Here is a 20,352-nt window from a genome sequence, read left to right as displayed (position 1 = left end):
AGGCAGCTCAGTTTTCACTAGAAATAACTCACAGCCAGGCTGGAGGTGAACAGGGCAGACTACAGGAAAGAGGCAGGAAAGGGTTAGGAAGGAAGGCAGCAGCCAGGCACCATGGCCAGGGGTGTCCCTGGGGCTCCCCAGTGCTCCCACAGCAGAGCTGAGCTCTGCCTCCAGCAGCCAGCACACCCTGGTGAAAATGCTGCGCTCAGAGCTCTGCAACCCCCACGAGGACGCAGAGATGGCTGTTAACCTAAACAGACAGGTCTGAGATTGATTTGCAGGAAGGATGAAATCAAGAGGCAAAAATAACATTTCCAACACACCAGTGACATACCAAGCCCTTAATCCAAGGCACTATTTACAGGCCAAGAGCATTCCTTGCTGCTCTTACCTTCAGCTGCAGGGTCTGGGTCAGCAGCTGCCTTGGAGGAGCCTGTTTGAAGGTAACAGACAGCCCAGGGAACAGCCAAGCCCAGAAACTGGGATTTGCAGGCAAAGATAAATAATTAAAGGGACAACTGAGCACAGCTCACCAGACTTTGCTTCACAATGCAAGCGTTGAACGTGGAAACCTCAAAACATTTCCTCCCCAAATGCATTAAATGCCCATTTTGCTATTTCAAAGTCTTCTACTTTCTCCAGCATCCAGATATTCACTTCCCAGATGCACTGCCAGGAATAGGGTCTTGTAAATAAAGTTTTACAAAAAAGGAAGGTTAACACACAACATATTTTTCCCATTACTTCAATATATCCTGCAAGCTCTGCAAGCTTGGTAAAGAAAGAGTCTATTTAAAAATCTAGGGTGGGGAAGAATTAGCTCACCAAAACCATAAACAGATTTGCTTTGCACTTTCAGGCCAAGAGCAAAACAAGACAGGCCATGCACGTATTGATGCACACAATGGCACAATCGTTTTAAAAACAAATGAATTGGGAGGGAGAGGACACCACAGGAGGGTGGGGGGAAAGGAGGAGCAGAGAGAAAGGAGCCAACTTCTGCAGCAGAGATCCTCGGCTTGGCTCTTAAAGCTCCCTGATACTGAAAATCCTTTGTGGGCCAGCACAGGAGCACGAGCTTGCAGGGAGGATGGCACAGAGCTACAAGGCCACAGTCCATCTCTGAGTGCTGCCCTTCAGTAATGAACAATGTCTTTTTCTGCAGATGGAACACAAAGGAATCCTTCTTATTTACCCAGACACCTTCCACATGAACCATCCACATCCATCATTGCTGTCTTTCCATGGCAGATATAAAATGTAATGCTCCTTCTCCCTACTTTCCCTCCTAAGAGACCAACTCTGCTTACAAAGGCAGAGAGAAGCTACCAGAGCTTCACCCTCTTCCTCCTGCAAAATTCTCTGTTTATAACAGCCAGACCACCAGAGAGCCACAATGTTCACTGCATTTGCACAATTACTGCCATAAGGTTTTGAGGACCCACCTAGATGCAATTAGTGGAGGGAACTTCAAGGAGGACAGCTCTCAGGGGGCTGAGGGTGCACGTGGATCCCAGCACATCACATGCTCCAGCAGGGTGCTTTAGTTTATTCCTACCAGTGTAACAGGCTACAGAACTGGAAGTGTGTCAGGAAAGCTGCAGCAAACAGCATCAGTCCAATTCCTGTACTCCCAACGCTGATTATTTAATAAAGTCTAGAAACAAGCAGTCTCCAGATGTGGCACAAGCTGGGTAGAAACCACTGCAGGGTTTGAAAATCCCCATTTCCACAGGGACGCTGCCATTTATCACACAGCCATGAACTGGGTGAACAAATTCCCTGCCACTCTGCTCACTGATGTTCAAGAATGGAGCTTACTTTTTGTACAAATAAAATGGCTTGGCTCTGCTATGAGACCCAATTTCTTCTTCAAAAGCCTGGAACGGTGTGATGGAAAACTGGAGTGTTATTTCCAAGCACACTTCTTCCATCCACAGAAGCCAAAGGGAGAAGGCACTGCTCTCCTGACCCTTCATCCACACCATGGGACAGATGGATATTTATTAAGTGACATGGAAATAAAGTAAATCAGCAACTAGCACACAGATAGAGGAGCCAGCCAGGAGAAAAGTACAAACACACAGGCTATCTGAACTCTGCTTTGTTCACAGAGTTCACAGATATCCAAAAGCAAAGAAAATAAAAGTTTCCCCTTTCTCAGGGACACCTGGAAGCATAAGCCAAGCTTGCTCTGACCACAGAGCAGCCCCTGCTCTCAAGGCAGTGGAGCCAACCACTGCAGGATCATTCCTTCAGCCATCAGGGATCTCTGTGACACACTGCAAACACCACATTTCCCTGCCCAGGCTGCACAGCACAGAAGGTTTCACATCCCACACAGCACTGAGGTGACAGCAGTGTCCTACCTGCTCGAGGGAGCACGTCCTGAGCCTGTCGTTCTCCTGCCCCTCCTCTGTGCTCACCCACATCTTTAAAGTGCCTGCAGTTGCCTCAGTAGCACCAGGATTCAGGGCTGGAAGAGAAGACATGACACCAAAAATTACTGCTGCACTCCTAAAGGAGAAGGCAGCCCTTGGTTAGCAAAGGCTAAAAGCAAAAATAAAACACCAATCAGTTTGAGGTGCCACCCTGCCATGCTCCCACAGTACATCCCCCTAAAGCATCCCAAACACCCATCTTTGGGGGTTTTTTTCTCCCTCTCAGTTAGTAAAGACATTATTTAGCAGAAGTTACCCCAATTTGCTGAATTAATCACGGAGCCCTGAACCCAGTGAAAGCAATCCCCCAGCTGCAGTGTGCTGGAAACCAGTGGCTGTGCTGGAAACCAGTGGCTGTGCTGGAAACCAGTGGCACTGCTGCCCAGCTCCCTGAGGGCTTGGTCCATTCCAGGGCTGGAAACCTCAACTGGCCAGAACATATTTAGAGCAGCAACCACAGCACCCTGACTGCCACAGCCACAGCAGCAGCTAAATATAACATGCAGCTTTGCTCATAGCTGTGGCCTTCTTCTCTCCCCTCATTTCCCCCCACTGCCATCCAATCCCTGTTCCCTCACCACTGGAGAAGCAGCAGAGCCAGCTCCACGTATTTCCTAATTTCTAAACTTTACAGTCTAAAGAGATAAGCAGCCAAGTGGATTTCTGGGATTAAGTTCAGACCAGGGGAGAAAACAGCATATTGAAAAACAAAGAGTCACCCTGGAAAAAGGTGAGCCAGAGCTTGGAACAAGGATGAAAACCAGGACAATTAGGTTGTGATTGCCCAAGTAAAGGAAAATTTAAAGTTGTTTGTTGCTCCTGCCTGAGCAGTGACAGGTCCTCCTCTCCCAGCAGCACGTCCCAAGTGTCCCATGCCCAAGGGCAGGAGGGCTGGAACTGTGTGATCTTTAAGGTCCCTCCCAACCCAAACCATCCTGTGATTCTATGATTCTGTGAAATGTCCCAGTTCAGCCAGCTCCAGTCCCTAAAGTTCCCTGCCAGAGCCCCACTGATGTGCTGCTCAGGTTGGATCCTGCTGACCACATGCTTTGCACACAACTGTGGCATTGCTTGGATTAAATATGAAAGTGGCACAGTGAGATTTCACCAAATAACAGGCACAGATGCATTACAACTCAGGAAAGGGCTTCCCAAACCCAACCAACATCCTGCAGACAAGAAATTTCTTCTCTGGGCTGTAGTTTTACAGACCAAACTCAGCAGGATTAAAGAAAAAACAAAACAGAAACAAAGCAATTGGACAGGGGTGGAAGGATACAAAGGTTTTCCCTCACAAAGCATTCAGGTGTCCCAATGTTCCCTGCTGCAGAGCCATGCTTGGAGAAAGCTTTCACCAGACCTGCAGTGCTGGCTGCTCAATGTTATTTGTTATAAATTATTTGCTGTACATTATTCTCCCTATTTAATTCACAAGAAAAGCAAAGCAAGCCCAGAACCAGGGGAGAGAAAAATCAGGAGGCCTAAGTCTGTCAAATCAAAAGACCTGAGAGAACAAGAAAAAATGCTTTAGATGCCACAGTTTTTTCTTTTTTCCTCACTTTTCTTTTTTTTTGCTCCCCTAAAATGAAGGGAAGGCTCACCCCTAACCAATTAGGTTTCAGCACACTTGGAAAGATCCCAGCGCTGAATGCCGAGACCTTGACATAACAGGTGACAAACTTTGCTGTGCCAGAAAAAATCTAACATATAATAAGAAACAAATACTAGACTGCTGATGGAGTGGGTTTTTATTCCAGAAATTTGTGTAAATGTCCTATATTGACTTGCACAACCCCAGCAACTCCCAAACCAAGCGATAACAGCATGGCCCCGCTGCTTATCTGCCATTCCTCCTCCTGTAACAGTGCTGCTGCTCTCCCTGTGCCATGGTACATTTAATATCCTTCACACACTCCTTTAGGGATTCAGCATATGCCTAAGACTTCAGCAAACAAGATTTTGCATTCCTTGGAGTACCTAAATTAAAGAGTGACCTCGATCACAGCAGCCAGAGCAGCTTCGCGCTTCAAGAAATTAAAGGTGGCTTAAATAGAAACTTAAGCTGGAGGCAGAGATAAATCTGAGTCTTCCAAAACCTTGTTCTGAAATATGGAGTAAAGCCCCTGCAAATTTGGCACCATGAGCCATGATTACCCTGGCAGCTCCTCCTTGAATTCCCTGGAATTGCTGCTTCAAGAAGAATAACTCAGAGGGGGCTGGGGCGAGAGGGCAGGGACTGGGCTTTCCTTGCAAACAGCTCAGCTGCTTATCACTGAAACTGGAACAGCAACAAGGACAACCAAGGCATGCTTTTCTCCCTAACTTCTTTCAGATATTAAAATCCCAGTGTCCAACAGCCTAGATACACTGAGGTCCTTCTGTCTCAGTTATTTGCAGTGTGTGCCAGAACCACAGCCATCATTACCATCCCACTGCTGTCCTTACAGCTTCCCAAGGCTTGACTGAGCAGCTCAAACCCTGCACACAGCTCCAGAATGGAGAATATCTTCCCCAAATAGCAAATTCAACACACATAGTGAGCCATCTTACTGCACCTGGAGGTTCAGCACTGCAATGTCTGAACCAGCTGGACCAGTGGGCTCATGAAAGGGGAGAGAGAAACTCCAGCACCACTAAGGGACTGAACATTTCAAAATCAAATCCACTGCAAAGGCTCAAAATAGAGATTATTGTGTTTTCCTTTTACCTGACAACCCCACCTCAGATTTATTTTTTTAACAGCTGCTAGCTCTCTTTTGGGATCTTAACAGATCATCTTGTTCTCTTTTGGGATTTTTTTTTTTACATGACTGAAAAGGGAACTAGGCTGTCCCAGAATAAAACCTCCTTGCAGAGCAAAGCCTGGTTCACCCTGAGACTCACACAAGCAGCCCCAAGCCCACCTCTCTGTCCACACAGAGCTTGGGCTGAAGAACAACAAAATGATACAGAAAAACACAAAAACAATTCTGCCCACCAGTCTCCAAAGGGGATGCTTTGAGGGATGCTTCACCTTTTCTTGCAGTTCTCAGAACTAGGAAATAGCTGAGCTGTGAAGGCACTTTGCAAGATCCCAGCTTTGGCAGAGATGGGCACCTTCCTGAGGTGTCCACATGGAGCTGAAGGAAACTTCTCAGACATGTGAGACCTCCTGACACTGCCCAGCAGAGACTGTCTGGCCCTGCAGCCTCTGCTGCTCGTGGAACACTGATTTTTAAAAGTTACCATTCCCAAGGTACAATTGAAGGACTGACAAGTTGCCATTCAGGATCTCTAGAGTGGCTGTTTCTATTTCTCCAGTATTTACAGAGCTGGGAACTCAACTTCACTGATATTTCTTCAAAGAGGAATAGCTGTACAAAAAGCAACATCATTCACTCACCTCTGTCTCTTCCAACTCAAGTGAACCAGCATCCCAGAAAAGCTTCACCACTGAGAGAGGCAAGTTGTACAATTTAATGTCCATAACATTCAATTTCAGAACCAAAGAGCATAAAACATTTCTGGGCAACATCTGCTTTTGTAGGAAGGCATGCAAACTTACATTATGTTTAGTCACTTCAATCTTTTTTAAGTGCCTGAAAATTTAAGCCACAGAACATCATTTCTCATCTCTTGCTTATTTTAGACCAAAAACAAACCTTCTCCAGCCTCACCACTCCAGGCCAGGAGGGAAGGGAGCACAGGACAACTCTCCCATTGCAGGGGAATAAACTGCATCTTCCTCATGCATCAGTGACCATCAAGAAATACCAGAAAGATATTTCCAAGTTGTTTTAACCTCTGACAACTGATGCTCCACAAGCTCTTCTGACCATCAAATCCTGTTGTTACTTTCAGGCAAATTATTTTGGCCTTAATTTTGTCCATTATTTAATCTGAGCTTTTTTCTCTACGATTTTAGGGCTGTGACCTCTTGCTCTTCCCACTGTGTACACAGAAAGCAACCACCTCCTTCCCTTTCAGACCTGAAGATGCTTTTCCTGCCTTGCTCTTCTCCCATCTAGAGCCAAACAGCTCAGGTTTGTTCAGACCAGGGATTTCCAGACCTCCAGTCCATCCCCTTGCAACTCTCTGCATCTTCTCCACCCAAACTCTCCTCCCTCCTGCCAGAACCAGACAAGGACACTTTCCCCCATCCTTCTGCACTACACTACTCCTGATGCTGATGTTTATTTTCAGCTGAGTTTTATGTCCAGCCCCCAAGAATTTACAAGCAGATCATGGTCCAGTCCACGTCTACAGGAATAATTTTTTCCATTGCAAAGAGAAGGAATTATGGAATATTCCCATGATGCTAAAATTCCTATTGCAGGAAATTCCTGTTTAAAAATTTCAAATCCTATTCAGGTTGGGTTTAAAAACAACCAAACAGGTGTATACAACATGGTGCATTAAAAGCCAGCAAATGACAGTCAGCTTCTCATCTTAAAAAAGGAAACAACAGACTCCCACTCCTCTCATTTTCATCTCACTGCCCAAAGGATGCTCTCAGAACCACACAAAGAGATAAATTTAATTGTTATTAAATAAATTTAACTATTATTAACTATTTAACTATTATTAATAAATTTAACTATCATTAAACTTAACTATTAATAAATTTAACTATTATTAGATTAAATTATAATTTAATCTATTATTTGAGAGCAGTAATCATCACTTTGTTCCATGTTTTATTCAAGGCCTGATGGGGCTGTGATCATCTGTGTGATTTTCCAGCTGAGGAAGCAGAAGAGCACTGGTTTCCCTTTCATCCCAAACTCCCAGGCCTAGAGCAGGATGTGGGAAGCTGTGGCTCCATTCCTGCACTGCCTGGAGGTTTTGGCATTTTTAGCTCCAGCTCCTGCTGGGATATTCTGGGATGGGGAACTCTGTCAGTCCCCTGGGATCTGCTTCCCATGCTGAATAGCACATTTAAACTGTCAATACACTCAATAACATGGCTGAACAGTTCCTATCTCAGCCCCTCCCAGCTGCAGTTACTGGTGCCATTCACAGTTTTGTGGGAGCAGAGAGACAACAAAAGCAAAAACAAGTTTTTTCCAAAAAAATTCCCTTTGACAGGCAGCCCTGCCATTAACTCAGGGATAAAAAAAGCCTGGGAGCCAGCAGTGACAATGCTATTATAATACAAATTATTAATACAAGGGACCTCATTGCTCTCAGCTTCCACATGCAGCTTGCCAAAAACCAAAGGTTCCTATTTTTTGGGGGGTGCACAGACCTTGAAAACTCCACAGTTAGCAAACAAAAACCACACTGACAGTCTTTACACTGTCCATTATATCTTTTTAAGGTGACTTGTCATTTAAAGTGTCAGCTTGAAATCGAATCATTTTTAAAAAATGAATATAATATTATGTATTACACTCACAGGCTGCAACCACTGCCAAATTCCTCTGACAGTTTTTACAGGATTATAATCACATTCCTTTTTTAATGCTTTATTCTCTTGCTCCTGTGCCAGAGAAATGGGAAGGAGAGTAAATGGCTACTTAAGAACAATGTATGATGGTCCAAACCAAAACCGGAAATGGAGCATAGCATGATGTCCATCCTCCTTGGAGAGGGGATGCTCAGCAGCCAGAACACTTTTGGACACCAGTGTGATTTGAAGGCAAGTTTTCCCATGAAAAATCCTTTTATGAAAGGAAAAGCACAGATAATTATGAGGGAAACGTGGGAGGACAAGCTTTGTGTTTATTGAGGAATCCCAGGCCCTTGCAGAGACACAGCTCAACTCAACAGTGGCCACAAAGGGACCATCAGTGGGACCTGAGCAGAGACAAGAGCTGAGCACACCAGAGCCCCATCCTATAGGCTGTACATCCTCCATTGCCACTCCGTGTCCTGCTCAGAAACCCTCCTGCCCCTTCTCCTCCTCAAATTCTGCCATTAACATGGACCAGAAGAGCAGATCCATCTTTATCCACACCACGAACGCGGCCAGCCTGAGCAGAGTGCCAGCTGGGTCCCAGTCCCAGCTCCTGCAGGGACCTGGCTGGGGCTCAGCCTGGGGACAGTCACACAAAACAAGGATTCTGGCATTTCTTAGCTGAACCTAAATGCCTTTTTTTTCTTTTTTTCCCCCTCAAAAAATGCCTGGAGCGTAACAGTTTGTACAAAGAAGACAGACAAAATTGTCTAGAAATGGAAGCAAAACCTGATTCACCCAAATTAATGGGCAAATTTTAGAACATTAAAAATGTTGGGGTTTTTTTTTTTCCTTTTTGCCTGCAAGGTCCTTTTTTCTTTCTTTTTTTTTTTTTTTTTCCTTTTGCAGGACAGTGTTCCCTTACAAAAGCATTCTTCTGAAAGCACTTCTCCCGTGAAGCTCCCCTCCAACAGCTACTGTTACAAATCTGTGATAAAAGATGTATTCAGCAGGGGTTGGCACACAAATAGCACCCAAATGGGCACTGCCAAAGCCTTGCAATTTTATCACGAGCTCCAAAATACTTGGAAAGAGAAAAGATGCCCTTGCAGGAAGCATCAGCATAAGAGAAACTCCATCTTCTGGGGTCATGAGGACCTCAGATTGATCAGGATGGGGGAAAATGCACAATTCTGGAGAAAATCTCTCAAATAGGAGGGAAAAGTGATCCAGATTTTCAAGAACTGGTGGCCAAGCAGAAGGAACCTTTGATGAATTATCACTTGATTTAATCCATCCTCAGGATTTTGCAGTGTCCCACTGGTGACTGCTTTTTGGGGGGCAACTTCTCAGACCCCTCCAAGAGTCTCTGGAGCAACAGAAAGCTGTCCAAAGTTATCCCTTGGCATCAGATCAGCCATCTCACAAACCTCCAGCTTAGGCTTGCAAGAGAAATATAAATAAAGCCTCAGCAAGGTTCACCAGCACCTGGGGGACACACAGAGCTCCTGATGGGGCACAAGCCTTGGTGGCACAGAGCAGTGGCCCTGCTGCTGCTGTAGAAATGTGCTGAGCCCAAACACGAGTGTGTAACACCTCCAGGGCACCTGTGCAGGACAGACAGACACACACCCAACACAAGCACAGCTCCTCTGTCCTGCTGCTCCTCCCTTTGTGCCAGAAACACTCTCGGCCAAACTGGACCCGGCATCCACGGCACGGGGGGAAAGAAACATCTCAGCAATTAATAGACTTCAGCTGGAATCTCCCAGGAGACAGTATGAAAATGAAGAGGGGAAGAAACAAATAAACAGAGGAGAAAAGAACCAACCTAGCACTGTCTGCCATGCCAATTTCTAAAGCCAAAAGTCAAGCCCGGGACCCCATGGCACTGTTCCCAGTCTAGGATACTGGGAAACAACCAGGCTAATGCATCTCCCTGCCACTCTCTGCCCAAGAATTCCCATTTTCCAGCTTTTCTCCACAACCACAAAGCTCTGGAGGTTTTGTTTCCCTTTAAGAAGGCGAGGTTTTCACTGAAGTCTCTGGTTCTGAGGGCTGGGCTGCAATCCAAGGGCCCCAAGAGGCAGACATCAGGAGGCAGCAATGGGCTGCAGGCGCTGGCCACCGGCCGAGCCCTTTCCAACCAGCTCAGCTGGGCTCTGGATTTGGGAATCCACACTGCTGCATGCAGGAAACAGTTCCCAAAATGCAGAGTTTAACCCCAAAAGTGCATCATAAAGCAGCAAACACAACTATCTAACACACCATAAATACATCACTCTGTACCACACTCACCAAGTGCAGCTCTGAATCTGGTTCACACAGAAGACACAGAAAATAGAAATATTCTCCCTGATTTCAGTGCAATATTCCCAAGCTGATCCAGAGAACCTACAAAGTCACTAAGCTATAATTAGAGGTTTATTACAAAAGGTGTTTGGGATGCCTGTCAGCACTGAAGGACACTCTGTATTTAAGGTACCCTTAACATCCACAGTGGCAGTGGGCCATTTTCTGAGCTTTCCTTAAACAAAAAAAGCCAACTTGGTTACTCACCTCAAATGACTTTTCTCAGTCTCTGCTCTGATTTTTTTTCAAATCTCTAACTCAATTAATTGCATTTTAAAAAAGCAAAAGCCATCCGTGAGATGGTATAAAACATACATTTTTATCCATAACTCATAACATGATTGCCAGCTAAATCTTGCTTTTCACAAAAACCCAAACAAACTGGGTGCAGAATGTGCATATTCCCTCACTGGTTATTGTAGGGTTGTTTGCATTAGGTTAAAAAAAAAAAATCAAGTGTGGAGGGGAAATGAAACAATGTGATTCTTCTTTGAGACAGTCTCTAACATTAGGAAAACATGCCAAGAAAATCCCATAGTGCTCCACTTGCAGACCTTCCCACAGCACACCAAGCTCAAATTGATAAAATAACAAATTCTGTCTCAAAGCACATAGGCTGGCCTGGCTTTTTCAAATTGTTTTTTAAATAATATATGACAATAATATCGTACACCAGCATATCCTGAGGCTTTGGGAGGGAGAGGACCTGAGTGCCACACACCAGAGATGCTCTGTGGGACCTGCTCTCCCTCCTGGCTGTCACTGCCCTGGCTCTGGGCAGGTGACATTCCCCACAATGGAAACAGGGAGCACATGGGATCACCAGCTTCATGCCAGAATGAGCATTTTTCATTAATTAAAAGGTGGCTGCATCACACACTCCAGGATTTCTCACCATTGCAGCACAGTGTGGACCCACCTCTTGTATGCCTATGGTTTCAGCAGACCATCCTTGCACTTCTAAATGAAAAATATTAAGCTTGCAAGCACCAAGGTCTATCATAACTTCACAAACGTTCCTAAAATTGAGTTTAAACTGGAATGGAAAAGCACCTCTAAAGTGATGCTCTGGTCCAACAGCTGGTAGCAGCATCACCTGGGCTCTGCTGGTGGAAAACAAGCCCTGAGGGCGAGGTGGCCATGGCCACCAGGGGAAAACATCATTAGGAGATAAAATCATCTCTGCTAATCCTGACTGTGAACTCAGGTGCATAATTAGACCAGCTGCCAGGTACAGCCCTGCAGAGGTGACCTTTCCTTGTGCTGTCTGGATGTGACACCTGCAGGTATCAAGGCTGAGAGAGCATTTCTAAATCCTCCAAACACCACCCACCTTTGGGCAGAACCAGCCAAAAAGCAGCAGGAGAGGAAGGCAGAGCAGAGCAGGGCTGCAGATCCCTGTGCCAAGAGGGTGTGCAGCTCCTGGATGCTCTGAAATCACCAAACACCAATTTCCATCTCTCCCTTCAAAGCACAAGAACAAAATATTTGGGAGCTGGATGGATGCACACTAAACATATTTCTGCTAATGACCATATTTCACTACTACTCCAGTGGACTTGTTTTTGCATCTTGCAGCAAAGCACAACTGCAAGGGAATGTTTTCCTCTACTAGAAGACTATTTACTGTTAGACACCTACATAAAATTATGGATATTTCACTTACAATTCTATTTCTCCTCTCTAAAAGAGCAGGTGAAATTGAGCTACTTGGTTGTAAAATTAGCAATACTTTGTTGCTAATTCAGCTGCAGGAACCTCCCTCAGCTCTTTTTTCTAATCACATGCAGCACAGCTACACTGCACATACCATTTTTCGCTACATTGAGCTTGACGAAAATTTAAGACTTCCTCCCCACCCCGTCTTCTTTTTAATGGGAGATGTGATTATTGAAATTAATTCGAAAAACAGTCAGCATTCACCAATCAGCTCAGCAGTTTGGGTTTTCTTCATCTGCTGGTTACATGCTAATTATTGTACTGGTGAGATTATTTCCCATTCACATTTGGAATTTACAACCCAGTAGGGAATTGATTAAATTAGAGGAAAAAATAGAAAAAAATAGAGAAAGAAATCAATGACATTTTACATTCAACATGGGGTTTTTTTTCTCATTTTGTTCCCAGCCTCATGCCTACAATGCCCTGACAGACTCAGCCCCAGCAGAGCAGATGCACAAGGCATTTCCCAGCATTAAGGACTGGAGCAGAAATGAAATCCTCAGAGCAGATATTTTGGGAAGGCAATGCAACCCTCCCGTGTGCATCAACACCTCTGCTGTTCCCCCATCCTCCACTGCCTCACACCAACCATATCCTTTTCCACTTGGCTGATATTTGCAATTAGGAAGGGAAATCTCCCCGCAGGTGGGGAACGAGCCCCCATTTCCAAGGGCAAGGCTCCAGCAATGCTGAAATGCCCACACAGAGGCAGGAATGATGTCCCTGCCCCATGGGCAGCTCTGGGGGACTTTGGTGGCTTCATCCTCACCCCAGGAGAGCACAAGGGACAGAGCAACACCCAACAACACCCAGCAGCAAGGACCACATTATCCTGCTCTCAGGTCTTCCTTATGGAAACCTTTTTTTCAGAAATACCCAGCAGAGAAATCCCTAATTTCACTTCTGCATCTCAAATACTATTTACCATCTCATTTCACCTGGACAGGCACAACAATATTGTCAACAGCAGGGCTTTGAGCACACAAGGGATGCAGTGTTTACCTGTCAGTGCTGTTTATTTGTAGTTCCCTCTCAAAGCAAGGGCTGCTTCTCATCCCCACCTTCTCCGTTCCAACCATCCCCTTGAAAATGACAAAACCAAAACAAACACTCAAAACCTATCCCAGGTGCCAGAGAAGATCAAAGTAGGAGCACCAAGGCTTTAAAATTCCTTTAAACACCCCAATCTCCTGCTTGCCACAAACTGCTCAGCTCCCACAAGCTGCTCAGAGACCTAAATCCTGTTTTACAAGAAAAGCAATGTCCTGCAACGCCAAAGGGAAACACACAGGTGACCCCACAGCAGAAAATAAAACTGAAAAAACACATCTAAAGAACTGACAAAGAAAGAGAAAGATGCCAGGAAAATCAGGAGAGCATAGAGTAGCAAAAGGAGCTTGGAAAAGGGTTAGGAGCAGGGGGACACACAGTGACTGCTCACAGGAGAGGGGTTTTGTAAAATAAACCCCCAGTACACCAATTTAAATGATACCTCCTCCACAGAACCTTCAATTCTAGTGCCCTAATCAGCAGTACTGTGTTCCCAGGGCCAAATTTCCAACCTGCAGAAATTATGCTGGCACATGGCAGAGCAGCCGCAGCTCAGCACAGGCTGGCAGAGCAGGACAGCACCACACCACCAAAGCAGACAGAACAACAGAGAGAAAACAACTGAAAACAAAGGACCTGCAAAGCTGCAGCAGCAGTTCTACATCATCCTCAGTCTGTCTTTCCTGCCTGTAAAGCAACATGGAGATGGCAGACACTGGAGCAGGGAGTGCTGGCTGCCATTTAAAACATCTGCTGCACTTCCCAGTGCATGCAGGGCTGGGGGAGCAAAGCCCAACAGGTGGATTATGATCTAAATGAAATATTCACATCATTTGCTTGCTCACAGCCCAGCCCACAGCCTGCTTCCCCTGTGCCAGCACAGCTGAGGGGGTTTGCGCTTGGATTTTTGGGTTTAAGTCAGCTCTGCCTCTATCAAACAGAGACACTCCCCTTCTCTTAAATGTTTTCTGACATGGAAATGATTCCTAGCAAAGAAAGAAAGAGCAGGATGCATTTCAGATGGGGAGCCTGCTTTTACATCTTGTTTAACAAATCAAAGCACAGCACACAGCAGGCTTGCACAACCCCCAGCACGGGTCAGGCTGATCTGTCTCCAAGGGCCACCCCACAGCCAGGAAACAATGCAAGAGCCAATTAGCCTTTAATGCAAATTGTAAACACCTGTCTTAGCAGGGCTGTGAGAAATGGCATCACATTCACCCCTTCAAGGGCTCCAAAGCCACCTGCTCAAGGTGCTGCTTGAGAGGTGACCACCTCTTCAAGGCTGCAGGAGAAAGCCCAGTGCCTTCCATCACTGGAAGCTGGAATGATCCTGGTGCTTGCCATGCCCCAAGGCAGCAGCTGGAGGCACCAGGAGGGTCTCCAGCCACTGCAGCCTGCCCTGAGTACAAGCACCAGGAGCCAGGAGTCCTTTTGGATCCTTCACACAGAGACCCAAGGCTTCATTGAATATTCTACACACCAAAAAGCATCCAAGACAACCTCATCCAAACATCCTACACAAAGTATACTCAAGTAGTCCAGTGCACTCCAGCATAAACCCTTTCTACTCCTATAGTGAGGACACCTGGATATGAAGAGCTCTAAGATCAAGTCTCCAAGACTTCAAGCCTAATTTTGGTCCTCTCAACTAAACTCTTTACTTTTACCATTTTAAGAGCAGGCAAGAAGTTTCAAACCCTCTTTAAAGACAGACACCAACTGATCCCTGATTGTCTGGGGAAGGCAGGAGCTCCAGCAGACAGCAGGGCACAGGCTTTTGGCAGTAACTGCACTCTCCATCTGTGGGATGACCCAAGCATTGGACTTACTTTCCAAAAACACACCACCAAAACCATGGCTGAGGGTTTAGGACAGAAAAGCAAGACACCAGCATGGCCATTTTGTTGAGCTTTGCTGTATTCTGGGAGTTTTGTTTTGAAATTCATTGCAGCAGCTGGCCTGCCACTGACCTGAAACTCTTTTGGAAAACAAAAATATCCTCACAGCAGAGAAGCATCTGGATGTAAAGAAAAAAAGTGTCACAGCTTCCAATTTACAGCCCAAGCCCACAGAAGATGCAGAGACTTCCAGATGGAGAGAGGGAAAGCACTGATTACATACAATTATTAATGTGTGTCCCTACACCACTGGAAAAAAAGAACTGAATGTGCTTAGGAAGAAACAAAGCAGTGAAAAATAAAATAACTACCCATTCAAGTATTTGTGCAACACTGGCAAGACACCTTAGGGAAATAAATATTTGCTTGACCTATTTCCAAAAGAGAAGTTTTTTATAAGTCCCATGAAAACCTCTTTATTTACTGAGGCATGAGAGCAGAGCATTTTCAAGCAGCCTGCACACCAAGCCATGTTCCAGGAGCAACTGACTCCCTTCTTACCCTTCCCAGAGGAGAAACTGATGTCTTTAGACCAGTGGGACAAAATCAGCCTGAAAACAACACCAAGGCACTTCTTCAGGAGAAGAAGAATTAAACAACACTGACACAAATAGCACAGAGCCCCTCTGGAAGCTTCTTTCTGATCCATCTGCCCGTTGCTCAGTGAATTTTGAGTGTTCACACTTTAAACCTGCCCCATCCAGGCTCTTCATTGAGGAGCCAGGCGCCAGAGCTCATTCCCCACCCTATTCCTGACATGGCTCTCAAGCATCTCTGTATTAAAATAATAATAATTTCAAAAATTTTTTTAAACCCCAAAAGCTGTTCCCCTTCTCCCCAAGCAGCCCAGCAGGCAGGAAAGCCCCATCACCCAGACTGAATTTTCTGAGCATTACTGGGCAGGAGTGTGGGTGGAGCCATAATGGAAACTTTTGCAACCTCAACACCATGTTATTTTATTTCATTTTTTCCCCCAAGCAAATGCTAAAACACATGAGGGACCTGGCTGGAAGAGCAAGGGCAGCACTTGCCTGCAGTAGGAGGGACCTTACAGATGCCATGACTGCAACGGGACACACAGTTTAGAAGGCTCATTGTCCAATTTTTCTATTTCTAATAATAAAAATAAAAGCAGGAATAAGGAGTGAAGAGCACACAGATAAAAGGAAGTCCACTTAAATGTCCCCTTACTGTGCCTGTAGAAGAAGGAGAGGGCACCCTCACAGTGCCCCTCTGAACGGGGAGAGGAAAGAGAAACCACAAAGCCTTTGAAGGACATGAGAGCATCCTCCACGTGGAGATGAGCCACGGCTGCCATGGCTGTGACTGCTCTGGTGACAACCCAGCCCCTGCCTGGGCTCTGCTCTTGTGCCATGTGTCATCACCAGCTCCTGAGCCCCACCACAGTCTACCCCAAGCAGGCCTTCCCAGGCACTTCAGCAAGCTCAGCCCATTTGCATGTTAAGCATTGTTATTTAGAACATTTCTCAAGAGAAGAAAAAAAGAAAGAAAAAGCAAACAAACAAAGGAGGGGAGAAGTACAAGACTTCTTCCTTTATAATTAGAAGCATCACCCCACTCCTACTTAACAAAGCAGAAGAGCCATCACAGCTGCCAGAGGGAGAGTGGCTGCTGACCTTCACCACAAAGACCATCAGGCACCAGCAAGCAGGATCTTCTCCAAAACAGCTCCATAGCAGGACTAGACCCATTCCACCTGGAGCAGGTGTTTTAGTTACTGATATAATCCCCCTATCTCTTATGGAGTTCATGCAAAGAGGTAACTCAGTATGATCCTGTGTCTGCATGGGGCAAATCACCCTTAGGATGAGCAGGGTGGGGGAACCTGGACCTGGCTCTGGGCTCCTGCAATCCCAACAAAATCCCTCCGTTCCAGGGTGATGCCAGCCCCCTGCAAGAATGAGGGCAACGATAATTTACATTAGCTGTGAGCAAACCAAGGACCTCTCCATGGGGTAACCTCCCTCATGCTTTTTTACATGCAAATCAGGTGGAAAACCAGAAAGGAATAATAATGTCAGGCAAGGGAAGCAAGGGACCCAATTGCAGCAAAGTGGGCAGCAACAAGCCAGCCCTAGGGGGGTTAACTTGCACAAGCTGGGGGGGCTGAGGAGATGTCTGCTCCCATCTTCTGCCTTTTGTTTGCACAGGTTTCTACAGACTCCTAGTTGTTTGTCTCCATTCCCAGCAGTTTTCAGGGGGAGCTGATGCCCTCTCTGCCATCAGCTCAGTCCCTGGAGGGGATGAAAGTGAGCAGGTCTTGCAGGGCTCACCACAGCCCAGATCCTGTCCCACATTCAGGAATAGCAAGAGATGCACCTGTGTGACAGCCTGGCACAAAGCAGTGGGATCCTGGTGCCCAGAAACCTGGAGGAGGTGCCGTGGGACCAAGGCACAGCCGTGCCCTGCAGACATTGCTGCCTCCAGACCTGTCCCATCACACAGACAGGGAAAGGCTGGACAAGGGATGCACACAGGCCCGTGTCCCAGGGCTGGACTGCAAACCAAGGCGCAGATAATTCCAGGAGCTACAAGAGGAGCTGTTTTTACATAGTAGCACCATAGTAACCAAAGCAGAGGGAAAAGCTGGCATACACCAGGGGAAAGCCTTTTTGGAGAGGAGGAGCAGGAGGGAGTCTAAATAGAAGGAAAACCCTGCAGAGCAGGGAGACACACTTATATAAAGGAGAACTGGAGGCACACTGCTGTTGAAATCTCCCCACACTGACAACGCAGATGGCTCTCAGTACCAGCCTGGCTCACCTGCTCCAGGCTGTCAGCACCACCTGCATCCATCCCTGTGCCTCCCCAGTGAAAGCCAGCAGTCCCCATAGGGCTGGTTTCACTTGGCTTTACAACAAGGAATTTATTGATAGGGATGTGCTCCCACGAGCAACTTCAGGGCTTCAAGTTACTACAGCTTTTCTACAGTAGCATGAATTGCGGAGGCTGAGCCCTGTCAGAAAAACCTATGCTAAACCCCAACCCATCTCTAATATAATTAACACCAGCTACAGATTAGGCTGTATCTGAAGCAAATCAGATGCAACAGCCTCCTCTTTCCCACCCCCAAAGGTGGGTCAGGACTGCAGAACTGTGTGGGCATCCGTGTGCTGCGAGTTACTGGGATGCACTAAGAGGAAACAATAAACAGACTGGAACAGTCTGCTCCCTCTTCTCAGCTACGTTGTAAAATACATCAAGGTCACAGACCCAACCTAGTTAATACAAGTTATCATTAAATTGCTGTTTTCTTTTACGGTAAATAAAATGCATCTGAGCGGTTTTCCCTTCCTCTTCATCTCTTAAAGAGAGATTAGTTTAGAATAAGCTGTTCCAGATAATGAAGTAAACTTCTGGCTTCCTACCCATGGAGAAATGCTCCTAAGGACACTATGATCCTTGTTTGGGGACTGCAGCCAGAGTAGGTGGTAGGGAGAAGAGCAGGGAAACCCTCTCTGTGCAACTGGAGCCACCCTACAGCACTGGGCAGAGTTCATGCTTTTTTTAGTGGGCAGAAATTGGAAAAATCAGATCAAGAAAGGCTTGTAAATGAGGTTTTCAAGGTACGTCACATGGCCTTACAAGACAAATCACCTACCACTTCCCCAAAAGTTTCAGGTAATCAGAGTAGCAGGGAGCTCCTTTGAAAAATCGCATTGTCTGAGATTTGGGGGTGCAGACAAAGCGTGCCCTGAGCTGCAGGATGGGGCCACTTCTCACGCAGGCCAGCGTGCCGAGCCAATGTGACACCCGAGCGGCACAAGCCCAGTCTCCACCTTGGACCCAGCTCCCATCCACAGGGACATCCCTGCTCTCCAGACCCAGCTCTCACGGCACAGAGGCCTCGTTCTGCTGGCACCTGGCCACACGCCCGGCTGCCACCGCAGGAGCCCTGGCTGGGAGCTGGGCAGGACTTTACCCCGGGAGCGTGAGGTTAAACCACTGCCCCCAGCCAGGCAAGGAAAGCACCGAACGGGAAATCTGGGGTTCAGTCCCGGCTCCGCCGCAGATTTCCTGCGCGGCCTCGGGCTCCTCACTTAGCGGCCGCTCAGCTTTCCTACCTGTGAGAACAGGGAGATGTCCCTGCTCACATCCCGGCTTGTCCCAGGCACCGGCACTTTAAACCCGGCACTGCCGCAGCACCAGGAGCTCCAAAAATCCCCACGGTGCCCAACCCTCCCAGCCCCAGCTGCGACACGAGTGGGTTCTGCTGCCCCGCTGCCCATAGAGCGAGCAGCCAACAAGGGCTAGAGAAAAGCACTTTTCTTCCTCTAAAAACCCAGACTGAAAGAAAAACAACGCAGACCACGCCGGGGGAGAGGGGTTCCGAGCCGCCCCACGCAGCCGAGCGGGTCCCGGGCGGCCCCACGCAGCCGGTGCTCACGCAAAGCTCCCAGAGCGGCGGGACCCGATTTTTAACTGGGTTTATTTCAATTTGAATTGCTGGCTCTCCCCCGGCAGCGCGGCCCCGGCGCTCCCCGGCCAGCGGCAGGGCAGGGCAGGGCTGGGCGCACCGGGGCGGCGGCGGGCGGGGGGGTCCACGCGTGTTCCGACCCTCGGGTGGGCGCCCCGCACGGGGACGGGGGGCGTGCGACCGCCTCGGCCCCGCTGCTCCGCACCTGCCGGGGCTCTGCGCTACCGCGGGCAGCGGGTGCGGGCGGCAGCGAAGCGCGGGGCGTGGGACCCTCCCCGCCGCGCCGGGCGCTGGGCACTCACTCACCCGCGGCAGGTCCGTGGCGGCTCGGCGGGGCTCGGTGCGGGGCGGTCCGGTCCGGTGCGGTCCGGCGGAGGCCCCGGCCCCGAGCGCGGGGCGGGCGGCGCAGCGGGGCGGGCGGGCGCCGCCGAGCGCAGGCATCGGCGGGGGGAGCGCGGGGCGGGCGGGCGCGACACACACCGGCATCAGCCGGGCTCCATCGCCGGGCGGGGGGCGCTGACGTCACCGCAGCCCGCCGGAGCGCGCCTGCGCGCGGGGACACCCGGCTGGGTCGGGGCTGTCCCGGGACCGGCATCGGGACCGGGAACTGGACCGGGATTGGGATTGGTCACCGGGTCTGGGATCGGGACAGGGCATCGAGACTGGGATCTGGACTGGGATCGGGACAGGGCACCGAGACTGGGATCTGGACTGGGATCGGGCACCGGGACTGGGATCGGGACAGGGCACCGAGACTGGGATCTGGACCGGGATCGGGCACCGGGACTGGGATGGGGACAGGGCACCGAGACTGGGATCTGGACCGGGATCGGGCACCGGGACTGGGATGGGGACAGGGCACCGAGACTGGGATCTGGACCGGGATCGGTCACTGTGACAGGGATCGGGACACCGGGGACGGGGCACCGGGGCGTGCAGCGAGCGCCTGCACCGGGGCTTTGCTCCCAAGTGCTCGCAGCAGCCCCCCGAGCGCCCGTGGGGTGCGCGGAGCGGGGGCAGCCCCGAACACGGGGAGGGGACGGTGATGGGGAGCGTGCGGCCACGGCCGGG

The 20,352-nt window shown here is 48.4% G+C and overlaps 1 protein-coding gene across 3 annotated transcripts in view; it reads right to left on the bottom strand.

Moving 5' to 3' along the window:
• The window catches only part of ZHX3 (zinc fingers and homeoboxes 3), a 42,859-nt gene extending 23,183 nt beyond the window's left edge, over positions 1 to 19,676 (bottom strand). For 2 of the 3 annotated variants that reach the window (XM_054274505.1, XM_054274508.1), the window contains exons 1-2: positions 19,588 to 19,676; positions 2,370 to 2,476 (exon numbers count right to left, since the gene is read on the bottom strand). The gene's annotated coding sequence lies outside the window, so the exon portion shown is untranslated. Of the gene's footprint in view, positions 1 to 2,369; positions 2,477 to 12,894; positions 12,975 to 19,587 lie in introns of those variants that run through there. The other variant, XM_054274506.1, reaches the window with a different exon arrangement.
• Positions 19,677 to 20,352: the final 676 nt, after the last annotated feature.

This window comes from Melozone crissalis, unplaced genomic scaffold, assembly GCF_028551555.1.
Source record: "Melozone crissalis strain CALT ecotype California unplaced genomic scaffold, PUWL_Pcris_2 ptg000017l_1, whole genome shotgun sequence".
NCBI classification, from domain to species: domain Eukaryota; kingdom Metazoa; phylum Chordata; class Aves; order Passeriformes; family Passerellidae; genus Melozone; species Melozone crissalis.
This window is presented reverse-complemented; position numbering and strand designations above follow the sequence as displayed.